At 31.1% G+C, this 16,339-nt stretch overlaps 1 protein-coding gene across 6 annotated transcripts in view; it reads right to left on the bottom strand.

Moving 5' to 3' along the window:
• LOC129940018 (uncharacterized) overlaps positions 1 to 16,339 on the bottom strand; it is a 286,224-nt gene that overhangs the window by 119,457 nt on the left and 150,428 nt on the right. For 2 of the 6 annotated variants that reach the window (XM_056048241.1, XM_056048243.1), the window contains exon 1: positions 2,213 to 2,567. The exons of 1 other annotated variant lie outside the window; for it this stretch is intronic. The gene's annotated coding sequence lies outside the window, so the exon portion shown is untranslated. Of the gene's footprint in view, positions 1 to 2,212; positions 2,613 to 16,339 lie in introns of those variants that run through there. 3 more of the 6 variants (XM_056048238.1, XM_056048239.1, XM_056048242.1) reach the window with 3 other exon arrangements.

The following is a 16,339-nucleotide window of genomic DNA, read 5'->3' as shown; positions in this document are numbered from 1 at the left end:
TAAAAACAAAAAAAAAGCGAAAGAGTGACCTTGATTCTGATTTGATGTTTAATTTTTAATAAAACTATTATTAACTTTCAGCAAGAAATTGCCTACCTTAGTTTGAGTTATCTACGTTTTAACTTTCATCATCAACAAAGTCGATAGCGATGCGATATTTACAAAACACGATCACAATTTCTATCGGTTTCTTTGTGATACGATATCATATGGATCATTGTTCTGAACACGTCTGATTCTAAAAGTCAAAATGACTTCAGTAAAAAGACATTTTATAGCTTTAGGGACCAAAACTTCTGTATGAGTTTATTGATTTTAAGTCAATAATTTTCCAAACAAAATAAGATATTTGGTTAACCAAAAGATAGACTCTTCAAATGATAAACTTATCCAGAGTCTTACGACGAAGTTGCAGAAATATGAATACTGTTAGTATATATATGATTGGATGTACCTACCTTGAAGAAAGACTCTCACAAAGATTCAACATCTCCTAACAGGGTTCTTAAGAAAGAAAATTGTAAACAAAAATCATTCTCTAAAAGAAATATTTGCTTCTGTTTTCATATACTCTTGAGCTACTTTAATTCGTCAAATAATCTTTAAAGGAAATTCTGAGACCACTTGAATTCTTTAAAGACTTTACGTCTGCTCCAGATGCTATTCACCCTTTTATACGATAAAAACGACGATAAACGTTAACATTTCCCCCACTTTTTCTTCCCTTTCTTATGAGTAAGCAATATCCTCACTGAATTAGGTGAAAAAATAAAAGACCTCCATTAAGCAACTTTAAGAAAAATAGGAACTTAAAATTTAACTAAGGTCTGATAAAAACAAAAACGAAAACAATATTGCGCATTTGCAGCCTTTCTTTATTTTATTTTTGATATTAACAGACCCATTCTCTTATACATCGTAAAGTCGTTCGAGGTATTTACGTAACCTCGTTATAGTCAAATTCTTTTTTTGGCACTTCCCTTACCTAACGCACCCAATTTACTGTTGACCTACATCAAATTAATATAGCGACTAAAACCAAATTCCCAAACTTCGAGTTTTTGAACACATCCGTATAAAAAATCTAAATCAACCCCCAAATAAATGACTCAATTAAATAAAACAAAAAAATCTTAATTTACCTACAAAATTTTCCTAATTATTAGGCACCCTCTACAAAAAAATAAACCTTTCAAACCAAGAGTCAAATGTCGAAGTCATGAAAAATTGATTCTCCAATTAAAGTAGAGGTAGGTAAGGTATACCTACCGACTCGTAGTCGTAGGATGAAGGTAAAGCTTGAAATTAATTTCCAAAAAGTCAATTCGGGTAAAATAGGTTATTTTATTTGATAGGACACAAAATATATGACGGTACATACAGAATATCCCACTTTAATGGAAAAGGAAAAAGCTCAAGGATTATCCCACCCAAAAACACACAAAAAAAAAACAAAAATCAGAGACTGAACCATTCTTTTGCGTGGTAGGTCAGTGGTTCGAAATTTTTGTCTACCGACACAGTCCTTTATCCTTCTCCTTAAGGACGAGGAGTATACCTATAAGAAATATTTGATGATAGATAGAATACACATCAAACACATCAAGGATCAGGAATTTTCACTCATACCTTGAACAACAACTAAAAGAAGCAATTACTCAAGTAAAAAAAAAGAAAAATAATGGATGTATCCTTTTTTCTTCCTTGAGATTTTCTAGGTAACTAAGAGTACACACACCGACGACGAGGGTATAGAAACAGAATATTTTGGAGGTACACAAAAATTGTATCTGAGTTATGAGGCTCCTTAATTCCAGTAGTTTAACACTAGGTACTCCTACTATAGGTACACATACATATATGTTGATAGGCCCTTATAATAAATTATTCCAGTGCGTAGGCAAAACACTTGCCATGAATAATATATCAAGGTATACAAAAAAGGATATTTTTGAAGTTGAAGCTTTTCTTAAGGCTCATTTATAATAATACAAAATTAAATAACGATTTGTTTTTAGGCTGTAGATTTTCCTTTTTCTCCTTTTCACTTTCTCATTTCTCCTTTTTCACCGAACTTCACCGAAGAGCAGGCACAGCAGAAATCAGGATATTTTATGTTGAAACAAAATGAAAAAAAAACTCAAATCACAATAGAAAAAAAGAAAGGATTTTATTTTAATTCACAATAACTCGCTCTCTATTTTTTGATTACCGCAAAATAACACGCACGCACTTAACGGTAGGTATACCTGTGTAGGTAACAATAATGATGCAGATTTATTTTCACAATCTCATAAATACATAAAATACAATTCCTTTTGATTACTCGTCTCGTCTTTCGTATAAAACAGGAATTGCAAAATTTATGTACAATTAAAAAGATACACACACACGAAAAAATATATAAAACTTATGTAGAAAAGAAAAATCATCAAACAATCAAAAAGGAAACAGAAAAATAAAGTTGGAGTGAAATAATGTCGCGCGCCGGAAAAGGATCCGTAACTTTTTATTCCTGATCCAAACGGGGCAATTGGCGTATCAAAACTGAACTGAACTGAAACTGAGATCTGAGCTAAGAGAGAGCGAGTCAAAATCGTAAATGGTCTGGTTCTGGTTCTGGCCGTGTCGGTATATAACGTGAATGGATTTCGCTTTTACGGAACTCATCCAGGAGCCGCGATGAGCTTTTTGGTTCTGGTACTTTACGCCTTACCGACACATATAATTATGGAATGGTATATTTTTGAAAATGGGAATAAATGTGGGAGTGGGCGAGTTGAGTTTAAAAAATTGCATAGTTTTTTTTATTTTTGAAAATCCATTCCTGAGGGAATGCTTTTGCCGGGTTTTGAGTTTGGGCTTGAACTGGAGTGAGTGAATATCGTAGGCAGAGTAGAGATACGGGCACATGATGGAGAGTAAAATTGTATAGAAATACGACGCGCGGCGCACGTCATGAATAAATCATGAGTGAATGTTGTGTAGCTCTATTATTGAGCATGATAACAATATACATAAATAAAATAAGAGCTATGAGAATTAAGAATGTGTGTACTTTATACGCACACTATCATACACACATATGTAGGTATATGAAAAGAATGAAAGTAGAATGGGTAAATGCTTTTTTATGACGTAAAATTGCGTTACTTTTCGTGAATTTCATCAATTTCATTTTGCGGTGTCGTTTTATTTGAAGAAGCTTTTTTTCGTTTTTGTTATTAAGGACTTTAAATGTTGATTAAGGTGCAAAGCTTTGGCTGTCAAGTGTTGCCGATGGAACTATAATTTATTAAAAGTTTTTGCTGATATGAAATATTAACAGTTCTTTGAATTTGAAAGTGAAGGTTTAGTTTTTGAATTTTGGTTTTAATCATACAATAGTTTATGGTTTTCTGAATAAATATTATAAAGTCAAAAATATTTTAAGAATTTGGAACAAAATTGTATTGTGGTGTATTTTGTATTGACTTGTAATTTTTAACTTCCCATAGGAAGTTATTGTAATGGGTCCGATTTGTCAAATTGAAATTTCTCGACGTTTCAAGGTCCCAAGAGTTGAAATATAAGATTTTTAGAAAGATGTCTGTGCGTGCCTGTGTAAGTTTTTTTCGTAGTCCATAGCTCAAGAACCAGAAGAGATATAAATTTCCAATAAATTTTGTTCTACAGATAATAAGACAGAAAGATGCAGAAAGGGCTCTCAAGAAAATTGCGTGGATGTTTTTTTTTTACCATAGCAATTTAAAAAAAGGTGAAAATTTTGGTTAACCCTAAATATCTTAAGAACCAAAATCGCTAAAGACTTGAATTAAATTTTATAAAATTTATTGTTACGTGATATCAAAGAAATATATTTTTTGAAAAAAAGTCATTTAACGGTTTTTTTTTTAAATCAATAAAACTGAAAAAAAAAATTTGTCACCTCCAAAATTTTACGACTTAAATATGATGTCATCTCCAAAACAATTTTGTGTAACGAAGAATAATGTTTTTGACATCTGATAAAATTTTGAGAAAAATCGAATTGACAGTTTTCTTACAAAAAATGAATCTCTAAAAAAAAACAATAGTAAAACTTGGTAAAAATTTACTTTTGACTCAAATAGCTTATCAAAAATTGAAAATAATGGCTTCAAACTTATTTTTTTTTCACAGAAAATATTGTTTTCGATATTCAGTAATTTTTCATAAAAAATAAAATCTACAAAAAATAGAACGCAAATTTGGTAAAAATTGATACGAGTACATATAGACAAACTTTTAAGTAAGACAAATTGACAGACGGGATGGGAAGTTATTAGTGTGGGTCGCATCCCAGCCTCTTTTTTCTGAATTATTGTAAATCCATTTTTCGCACCCTGCTCTTCTTCCACTATTGCGAAATATTACTATTTCCGACTTATCAAGAATTATTTCAAGATTCCATTGAATGCAGTAAGTCTTAAAACCCTTAATTAGCTGTTGTAAATTGGAAGGATTATCTGACAACAGTACAATATCGTCCGCATATAAGAAGGCATTAATTTGACGATCGTGTAAAACAATACCTATTGGAAGCTCCGCATGAAGATCATTTAAAAACAGAACGAAAAGAAGAGAGCTTAACACACATCCTTGACGAACACCTTTCTTCGTGGGGAAGAAGTCTGATAAACACGAACCATCCCAAACATCTGCAGTAGTATCCTTATAAAAAGACTTTATAGTAGCCAGTATTTTCGAAGATATTCCCAGAGTCGATAGCTTATAAATAAGAGCATTCAATGCTATCAAAAGCAGCCTTAGGATCAGTGAAAAAGCGTAGAGTTTCTTCTTTTGGCAGAGTTGGAGTTGAATTATGAATAAAAGATTATAAACTTGGTCCAAAGTAGAATAGTTGGTTCTATTATGCACCTTGAAATTCATTGATGATGTTGTTTTTTCGAACCAAGCTGACAGTCTGTTCAAGAAAATTGTAGTAAACAGCTTGTAGGGCGTATCGAGTAATGAAAGTCCTCTATAGTTGGACACAACATTTGTTCCTCCTTTCTTGAACAGTGGGAATATAATGTTTTTTCTGAAAGATGATGGCAGCGTTGGAGTTTCAAGAATCTTAGTGAATAACTTTTGTATTTCTTCAATAAGAGATGGACATGCATTTTTATAAAATTCATGTGGTATTCCATCAAAACTAGGAGTTTTCAAATCTTTTGATGAATATGATGATATAGCAAAATATATTTCGTGCAGCTTAATGGGTTAATCTAACTCTGGAACTCTGGAAGAGCATATGAGACACTAGCTGAATCATTTGACTGCGAGAGTAAGCTTTCAAAATGCATTTTAATTCATTTACTTTTATTGACGTCTTGGATTTAATCGACTGTCCGCGTATTTACTTAGCAATCTTCCACCACTCTCGGGCTGAATAATCAGATTCAAGATTCCTAAGGCTAACTAAATAAGCTTGTTTTTAAGTTTTCCATAAAATCCTTTATTTTTTGTTGGCAGTTCAGTTTTCTGAAGGATTTAAGGTGCTTAAGAGCATTTTTCCTGGCCATAAACAAGCTGAATCAAACCAAGGTTTTTTTTTGGCTCAAACTTAACATTTTGTTGCATTGGAGCTCCGTTTGCTTCATAAATACAGCTTTTGATTACTTTGCATCATTCTTCAATTGTATCTGTTGGTATTATGATGCAGAGTACAAGTGACTCGAGCAACACCTCTTTGGTCATACCATTTTATTCAAGAGATACCTCTTTGGTTAGTATTTTCTGCTGTTACTGAAGATTTTATAGGGAACAAATTAATGGCATGTGATCTGAGAAGGCTACACAATCTACACTAAAATCTTTAACCAAATTAGTGATTGCGTACGAAGGGCAATTGTTATTTTTATCGATATAAAACGATTATTATTTCAATAGGTATTGAATAGTTTTTCATTCAAAGAATATTCAATTAATTTTAAGAATGAAAAATAAAAGATACGAAGGGCATTAAAAACTACTAATAATTGATTGATAAGTTACTTTATGTACCAAATTAAAACTGTTAAGAATTATGAATAGTTTTTCCCAATCATCCATGTTTTCATTATTTAACGTAAACTAGCTTTACCGAAATAAGTGGCTCTGAGTTATCTCAGTAAGGGGCATACGCCCAATCTTCGTCCTTTCTTAAATTCTAAAGAATGCACATCGATTATTCAATACTGATGAATTTGATTCCATTCAGGTGAATACGATCACATCTTACCTTGAAAATCCACGTCACTTTACCAATATTAAAATCACCATTTAAATATTTCTTGAATAGTTTAAGAATCTAGATGCGTTTGCTTTTTGTCTATTTATATAGCTTTGATGTACATAATGTCTTATAAAGCTCGTTAGATCAAGATATATAAAGGTCCATTTTTCTTTAAAAACGGGTTCTTTCAACCCAATGTAGACCATGTCTGGAGCCAATCTCATTTAGTCCTTTTACCAAGAATTGTTTCCTTTGTAGAAGAATTTTCGAGAGTTGATGAAGTAACTTTTTTTACTACAATCAAAGATAGTTTTTCGGACATAATGGTTAAGGGTCTTAGCTATAATATGTTCTCGTGATAAGAATAAGTAATTTTATTTTGCCTGTTATTATTAATGTATTAATTTTATAGATAGTTGTATTTCATGGATGTTGTTCGTTGTAGTGGTTTAAATATGTCAAATTGAACATTTTGACATTTCATCAGTTTTTAAGGTCCCTAGAAAAGATTTGTATCGGGATGTCTATGTGTCAAGTGTACGAACGTATAATTTCTGTAAGCTCGTATATTCACACCTACAGTATACATTTTTTCTTCGGCAATATCTCAAGAACTATCAGAAATATTTTAGTTTAATTAATAATATCATCAAGATGTAAAACTGCCTTTTACAATTCAATTCAATTTTATTTCATTTTATATATTGTGAGAGCAAATTTTGTCATCTTCTAACATTTGGTAATATTTCTTTCAAGGCATACTACAAATTTAGCTTGAAAAAATCTCAAGAAAATCAATAGGAAATTGTGTGGTACGCATCACAAGATGGCGTCGTCGTCTTTCACTCTGACTCTAAGTTAAAACTCTAATATAAAACATTCGTGCAACTCTAAATGTTAAAAATCTAAACCGGAAATTAACAAAAATAATAGAACTCACCATTATACTTTCAACTTTTTATTTATTTTTAAAAATACAAAGACGAAGACTTTAAATTTCGTGTTTTTCTTCCACATCTTTGAACAAAGTTTCGTATTTTAACCCTTTCACTTTCTTTTCATCATGTCAACTTTAGGTTCAAGGTTTCGCTGCTTGGTGGCGTTTTTGATGTTGTGGCAGTATTGCCAACACCAAAATTGGATAAGATTCATTGTGGTGCTGCAATGTTTTGGAGTGATTTGCAAAAATGTTTGTTCCAGTCCGAAATGAGAACACTTATTAGGGAAGACGAAAATACAGAATTCTTAAAAGTTCACTTCAAAGAAATAATAATTCTAACGCTGAACGTGAAAGTAAAAAAGTATCAGATTTACTGTTTTCTACTTTAAAGTTGTGAATTGAAACCTTTTCCCTTTTACCTACATTTACAAATATAAATAAGAAAACGACAAGTTTATCCATCAATAAATTCTTCTGAAACCGATCCTGGCTGCGTAAAATATAAAAATAGCAGAAATAGAGGCTTCCATTTTAATTAATAAATAAAAACTGCATTATTTATGACTTTACATTATTAAATGCAATTAGTCTTTGGTTCAAAAATAATATTTAAAGACTACCGTCCTTTCAATTATTAAAGGTTTGTTTATCAATCACAATGATAGACTAGTATTTTAATTCTAGTTCTTTCTATATTTTTCATCTTTCAAACTCGACGTAAGACAATAGTCGTTTATTGACCAAACTAATATATTAATGGCACTTCGAAAAAGTGACCTTTTGGTTCAAAATTTGAAGGGAATTCTTGAGTTAGTACCACAAACATGAAACATGTGTAATTCCAGAATTCTGGTAGCACAATCCAGTTATTGTTGTAGTATTCAAACCCAACATTATTTGACTTTAAAAATATCGTTGTACTAGTATTGAACTATAATCAATAAAAATATTGATGAGAAGAAAAAGACGTGTTCTTCATTTAAGGATTTAAAAAAAAAATGAATAACCCTCCCCTTTTGAAGTCGAACAATCCGAAATCATTTATAAGAACCAAAGTTTTCTAGCAGAACGCAGAATAAAAAAATGAATTCCACATATTCAAACCATAAAGGAGAAAGCACTTTATGACTAGGGCCTATTTGACCATCGAAATTAAGACTTTTTTTTATATAAACAACACTCCAAACCAAAGGTAGGTAATTATGCCTTTTGTCAAATTTAAGATTATTACCCGAAGAGCTTCTTGAAGTTTTTTTCTGCATAATACAATTCTACAAAGCATTGGATCATTTATGGAGTGAACTAATAAGAAATATCGAAGAGAATAAAAAAATTCCTAGGGTTAAAAATAAAATATAAATGTTGTTTCATACCTTTCAGGACTTGCACAGAGCCACAGTTGCCTAATTTATTGTGTAGACATGATAAACTGTTTTCAAAAGTAAAGGTGTTTTATAAAAAGTAAAAGCTTTACCATTACTTCTTTTTACAGGAAGAATAAAATAAGCCGATTTTCGAACTCCTTTAAAAGAGTAAATAATACACATTTCTGGATTTCAGCTTTTTGGCTAAGATCGTTTCACAGATACAGTACTAATCGCAAAAACTATAACTGATTTGTCTTATATCGTAAGATCTTGAAATTTCTCAAAAATTTAGGAAATATTTATGATTATGAATGTTTTTTTATCATATTCTAGGTTCGGGTTCAACTTACAAGTATAATAGAAAAGAACATACATTCCGAGCACAATAACTGTGCAACTTGGGGCGTGGCATCTGCCCACTTTTCAAGTATTTCTTGTCGGAAATAAAATTACCAAAATTTTGTATACTTAAGCGTGTTATCCATCCACTTCTAATAAAATTCTTAACATTCAATTGAAACGCATTTAATGAAACTATTAAGAGTGGTGGGACTTGATGAACAAAGAAAGAAAAAACATCGAAATATCAATAGTCAAGACTCAAAAGACCTGTTTTTCATTGCAAAAAGCAGTAAAAACATTAGCAATAAAAATGTAATGAAAACTTGCAAAATCGAATTAAAAAAGGTTGATTATAGCATTAAATTTTAAATGTCTGTTTTACTTCAGTATCTTTTTAGAAGTAACGCTAAAAATTAAAACTGACACAAAAAACGATAAGGCCTGTACTGTTTATCTCAAAAATGTCGTTACCTATTTTGTAGGAATGTTTTTGTTTTCATTTTCGTATTCGTATCCCTTCTACTACCCCTCAATTTACTTTCATTATCAAAACAAAAAAAACTCCTAGCGACTTGAAAATGTGAAGTTTGAGATTTCAAAAAAAGTTTTTCAAAAGCTCACTCTTACGATATCAATTTTATTCTCTTTTATACGGAAACGATATATTTTTATAGACTTTGGGTTACTTCCTTTTTCTGTCATGCGCGTCTCCTCTGCACTCTATACTTTATCGCTCTCACTCTCTTTCTCTATCTTGTCTCTCTTTACCACCTAAGGATGTAGGTAAGGTAGGTACATAGTTTCCTGATTTTCACACATCCTTTTTAAAAAAACATTTTTTTTTCTTTTGCTTGTTTCTTTGCGTGTTTTTATCGGTCCACAAGAATTTTTTGTTGGATTTATTTAAGCTTTTAAAATTTGTTGCAACATTCCACAAGAAATACACGGATTTACGCATACACAACACAAATCCTGTCTTCTTTTTTGTCCTTTTTCGTTTTTAATCCTTGTTTCTCTTAACTTTTTTTTTCTATGTTATCTAATTCGTCCTGATGATAGAGAGGAGTTTATGTTGGATTTATTTCTTCAGAAGAACAAGAAATAAGCTAGTTTTGTGAGGTTTATCTATTTTCTTTTTTGTGGATGATGGATTTTGTTTTGGTTTTGGATTTATGAATTTTTCAAATTAATCAAAATCAGGACATAAGTTTTAATTAAATTTAAAACTTTAATTTAAGGACATGTTTTTATTTTATTGATTACTTTATTAGCTTGAAAATCCGTATATTAAAGCACATTTATGTTAACACACTTTCAATGTGATTATTTTATTTTATGATTTTATTTTTCTACAGAGAAGAATATGCTCATCAGGAGCAATGATGTCCTTCGAATAAAAGAAATGAAAGATAATAAAATATGAGTTTTTTATGCTTGATTTTTTGTGTTGCCAGTGGGAGTTTTCGTCCTTTTTGTCGTTATTTTTTTAATGAAATTGTTACAATTTTGACGGAAGAGGAGAGGTTGAGATGGGTGGTTAGGTTGGGTTTGATAGAGGATGATGATATACTTTTTTCGCAGAGGGATTTTTAATCCTTACTGCAACTTTTTCTCGCACGGCGGGCATTGTAGTGTCTGTGCGGTGGAGATGAGATAAAACTGACGGCAATACTTTTTAATATAATAACATTTTTGTTGTTGGTTGTTATTGGTGTAAGGTTTTGTATAAAGCAAAAGGTGAGCCTTTCACTAAAGGTTTAACAGTATAAAAAAAATTGCTTTAATTTAAATTGAATTATACAGAATTCAAAAGGAACTCAGATTTTACTTAACTTGTACTTTTTTTCTTTTTCTGTTGGGATTATGAAAATAATATCGTGAGAATAGGAAAACTTTAAGTAAAAATTAGTTAAATTTGAAACTAGAAAACCAGATACAAATACAAATTATTAAATATTTTTTTAATATTCATTTAAAATGTTCAAGTTTGAAGTTAAAGATCGGAAACTTTGATTATTAAATAGGGCAATATTATAGAGAATCAGAGACTTTTTCCTTAAACTAAATTGCAGACTTTTTTATTTACGCTTTAAAAAAAATTATTAATTTGCATACTAAACATAGTAGTACCCGTGGCATGATGGTTAGTGCGTTGGACTGTCATGCAAGGGGCTTGGGTTCAATCCCTGCCTGTGCCACCTTAATTTAAAAAATTAATTTTCGCGGGTACTGCCTCTTGCGAGGAATTGACAATTTCTTCAAGAGTAATTCTTGTCATGAAAAAGTGCTTTCTCATATTAGCCGTTCGGATTCGGCCTTAAATTGTAGGTCCCTTCCATTCCTGACAACAGTGCACGCACACAGGAATGGTTGAGAGTTGTAAGTCACTAGGCCCTGGTTCACAACGGACTGTTGCACCACCCCATTTGATTTGAAACATATTATCACAGCTTGAAGTAGGTACCAATGAAGTAGTTTTGAAGAAATAGGATGGATAGGATAAACAGTCTTTGAATATAAATTATTTCCTACTTTCTTATAAAAATAAAGCAACAGATTTATACAATTTTTGTTTCTATAAATTTTAAAAATATTGCATATAACCTAATAATTATATAAGTTCTGCAGTGCGTCTAATAATATGGCCAGGGACTGTACAAAATAACTCTAATTACTTTGGAAAAATCCGTGGAAAGCTAAAAATGTATTGAAATATTAGTGATTTTCAATGGAAAAAAATAAAGCTATTTGAGTTATGGGTCGCAATACGCGATAAACGAATTCTAAAAGTTTATTTTCTTACTTTTCAGCCACTTTACTTGTTTGGTTCAAACATTAAATTTGAAGTTAGGATTTTTTATTCTAGTTTGTAATTTAATTTATAACTACGTTTGATCTATTTTAGACTGCTAACTATTTTTTTTTTTTTTTAAAGTCTAACCATTGTGAAACATAGGGCATGGGAGTGAGGTATGAAAGATTTGAAAAAATTGTTACACAGTATTTTTTCAAAAAAAAAACTCAAATTATATATGTACATGAATGTATTCTTAAGACGTTACCATTACAAAAAGTAATGAAGTTTCGAATAATGCCACATTAAAAAGTGACCTTGTATCTGTGGAAAAGTTCTTGAAGCTCTTTTAAGTTTTCACAGGCCCAATAACGGAAGTTTTGTTTATTAACAACTCCTGATAAATGAAAGTGGGCTTCGTCGCTCATTGTCAAGCAAGTGACATCCATCAAGATGTCCAACATTATATCTTACTGAAAGAAATCAATTGTTCTAAATCAATTCATATCTATTTGAAAAACTAGTTTCCAAAGACTAAGGTGGAAGTCTTAAAAAATCAATTTTAAATTTAATTTAATTTCCAGCCCTAAGACGTTTATGGCCTCGGAAATAAAAATTAATGAAAGTTAACAATTATTAAGTTTTTTAACACCAAAAAACTTTTAAAATGGAAACTATCTTCAAAACTGATGAGTTTTTTTTTTTTTAAATGGGAGGCATTCTCAAGACAATACGTAATCTACATTTTCAAAACTTGTATTTTTCCTTTCAAAACAAAAATGTTAGAAATTGTTAAATCGGTATGAAATGAAATGTATGAAAAGAGACAATTTTAAATTGTTTCTGCATTTTTGATTTCTCAAAAAAACATTAATTTTTCAAAATTTTTATTTGCAAATCATCGGTTTGTTTAGTTTAAAAATAGTTTAGCATGAGAAGTTGTAATATTAGTTTAAACAATTTAATTTCGTAAAAAAAATACCCATTTTCGAAAAATACATTTTTTTTAAATCAGTTTTTTTAAATTAGTAATACAACCATTGACATTTCTAATCATCAAATTTTATTTAGCCTGATTAAAATAATTGAAATCGGTTCATTAGTTCTTGAGAAAGCTTAAAAAAGAGCAATACAAAATATTTTCTTTATTGAAAGAAGCCAAATTAGGAACAAACATTTTGGAGAAACCGAATTTTGATATTTAACCAAAAATTAGTACATATACTGTAATTTTAAGTCTTTTAAAAAAATTAAAAAAACACCTCAATCGAACAGTCTTAAAACCATAACTTCCAAGTTGGAACTCAATCAACCCAATAGCTTGGGCTGCAGGGGTGAGGATAGATAGACACACAGACAGTCGTTCGGAATCGGTGAATCCACTTTTTTCGACTTCTGTAACATTCTCATGTCTTCTTTGATTAAAATCTCGAGTTCGAATTTTTTACTTGCCATATAGTTCATATACATATGTCGCAAATAAAAATGGTTTTAACAGAAAAGGACTAATTTAGTGGTCATGGAAATTATGTTTATATGAATTCTGAAATCTGGTCTAAGGGTTTTACGGTTAAACAAATAAAGAGGATAAGTGAAGCTAGCTATTTCAATAGCAAAATCCGTTAAAATCACAGTAAAAAAGGCAAACAAACTTCTTACGATACTCAAGTGACGCTATTGTCACCAATCATTTTAAGAGTAAGTTGCTGGAGAATTAGCTCATAATTGGGAATTGTACTTAAGACTTATATAGCTGTGTAGATTGTAAAAGTTGAGGCAAATTTAAGAAATCTTCTGCCATTCTTGACAGGTAAGCTATGATGCACATACCGCAGAGGGCATCCCTGTTTTATAGTTGCTCTTCATCCTAAGAGGAGAGATGTACAGTCTGAAAACGAATATGAAAAGTAAGAAGTACTGTCGTGGGCAAACGAATTATTTAATAAAATGTTTAAGATTTTGAAATCCATCAGATTTCTTCCAACTTTCGAAAAATGGTAATACCTCTTATGCAAGGAAGAGCAAAGTTATTGATACCTAGAAAACCTGCACAAAATACAAATTGTCTCTAATTCAAATTTTGTAAGGGCAATAATATAGTATATGAGGGCAATAATAAAAAGTTATCACTGTTGTGGTTAAGTCCGTCATAGAAACCCTGACCACAAATCATAATCACTGAACCTAGAATCTAAATCTATTGCGCGTTAACTTAAATTCTGAAGTTCAACTAAAAAAGTTATGGACTTAAACTAATTTTGTTTGTCATTATACATAAATTTTGACTTATTATAGAAAAAAAAAATCGTCTTCATATCTTTAAGAGTACCAATAGGAACTTATCATTCTTTCTTATGAAAATGAGAATCTTACTTTATTAAAATAACAATACACAATTGAATGGTCAATAAACTTAACGGGTTGTCTATTTTGGAGTTTCAAATAGGACTTGAATTCGACATCTGTCAAACTAAGTTGTTAAACCAGTTGAAAGTCTGACATTTGACGAAAATGGAATTTAAAAAATGAGATTATGGTTAACATAATCGTCCAACTACACAAGTAATTGGCAAAATTGTGAAGAAATTTGAAGAGATTTGGTTGCTCGTACCACTGAAAATATCACTGCTGTAAGTGAAAGTATTGGCGAAGACCCGAATGTGTTGATTCCTCGTCGTTCTCAGGAATTAGGACTGTCTACCCATTATGGAGTATTTAGCATCTGGATCTACACCTGCATCCATTTAAATTCCAACTCACACAACAACTGAAGCCGGCTGATCATTTACAACGTCCTAGTTACGTCGAATCGGTGCTCGAGGAACAGGTGGTGGAGAGTGATTTTTCGAACAAACTTTTCTTGAGGGACGAACCACATTTCTCACTAGGAGGGTATGTTCATAAACAAATTTGTCGTATTTAAAGTTTTGAGAATCCTAAAGTAACTGAAGAGAGGCCATTACATCCACAAAAAGTCACTGTTTGGTGCGCTCTTTCGTCCGGAGGTGTGATTAGAACTTAGTTCTTCTAAATCGACGATGACGACTGTCACTGTCAATTCGGAGCGTTATGGTCATATTATAACCGACTTTTTTTCCTGCCATTGAATATGACTTGAAGAATATGTGATTTCAACAAGACAGTGCCACATGCCACAAACGTGGGGCTAATATGGCTTTATTGCGAAAGACATTTCCTGGCCGCGTATTTCTCTTCGTTGGATATCAACTGCCCACCAAGATAATACGATTTGACACTGCTGGACTTTTCCTTGTGGGACTACGCAAAAGACCGTGTTTAACCCTTGAGTGTTTAAAAACCAGCATTTGTCAAGACCAATATTGTCAAAAAGTGGTTGAAAATTACCTCAAATGAATTGATGCTTCCAACAATTCGCGTGGGGTCATTTAACTGATGTAGTGCGACAAACATAATACCCGTGTTTTTTAGCATTCTATTTAAATAGTATAATAGAAAATTCCCAACAAAACCCATCGGCAGTAACCACATTTTTGTATTTAAAAATTGGTACAACTGAAAGATCTGTCAGAATAATAAAAACAAAACATACAAATAGAAGAAGAATAAAATTAACTTCAGCTAAAAAAACTAACTTATTAAAATGGGCAATTTTCAAGAAGAAATGGTTAGAAAACAACCGGAAATTGAGATTCCATAAAAAAATTTCATTAAAAAAAAGCAGCTTTGACATAAAATAAAAACTTCAAGAAAGGGGTTTGTTCATAGACTGCTATTAATTAACTACAGAATTGAAATAAGGTCGAGGATCGGAGTCGAGTCGAAATTTGTAAGGAAAAACCCGCTTGGATTAGTCGGTTTTACAGATAATGCATTTTATGGTCTGTTTATTTGCATGTTTGTGTACAAAAAATATATTTAATTTTTTTTGTCAAATTAGAAAAAAAAAATTGCACATGGAGTGGGTAGCATATTCTTATATGGTGCTGAATTATTCAGTTCTTCATTGTTTAACACGAATCATAAGAAACATCGAAACACCATTTGCATTTTAGAAAGTGCTGTCAAACTTAATCATTTTTAAATCTTCTTGTGCAGTGAAAACACCAAAAAGATTTATTTAATCTAAACTGAGATAAACCTCTAGTGGAAACATAGCAAAATTAATTATCTTTTCTATTGTCTTCTCTTGCAAAATAAGCCCAGTTAGTGTATTTTCATTAACAAAACTAAATAATATTAACACTAGCAGATTAATTTGTTTCCCAATGGAAAACACATGATTCCAAATGCACAACTACTCAGCGAACACAGCCATCGAGATATAAATGAAATAACAATCGTACCAACATTTGAGAACGAAATCACATGAGAACCATTCGAGACTCGTTTAAATGTCAAAAACACATCCGTAGTAAGATTCTACTATAACTTTTATCGGTAGTATCCATACTTCGGATATTGTTTTTGTTATTCGTGATAGATTTTCCAACAAAACACGGGTAATGTCAACGTTTAAACTTTATAATAAAAAGAAATATCATGGACACAAATATTTTATATGTGTTTTATTTACGTTCACTTTTGAAACAGCAAATTTAACAAAAATACAAAATGAAAGTGCTACAAATGTTTATCAGGCCACCTATTAAAACCCTAATTTTTCTATTAAATGACAT

This window comes from Eupeodes corollae, chromosome 1 (genome assembly GCF_945859685.1).
Source record: "Eupeodes corollae chromosome 1, idEupCoro1.1, whole genome shotgun sequence".
Classification (NCBI taxonomy): domain Eukaryota; kingdom Metazoa; phylum Arthropoda; class Insecta; order Diptera; family Syrphidae; genus Eupeodes; species Eupeodes corollae.
Note: the sequence above shows the minus strand (reverse complement) of the source record. Positions and strands in the feature narration are given on the sequence as shown.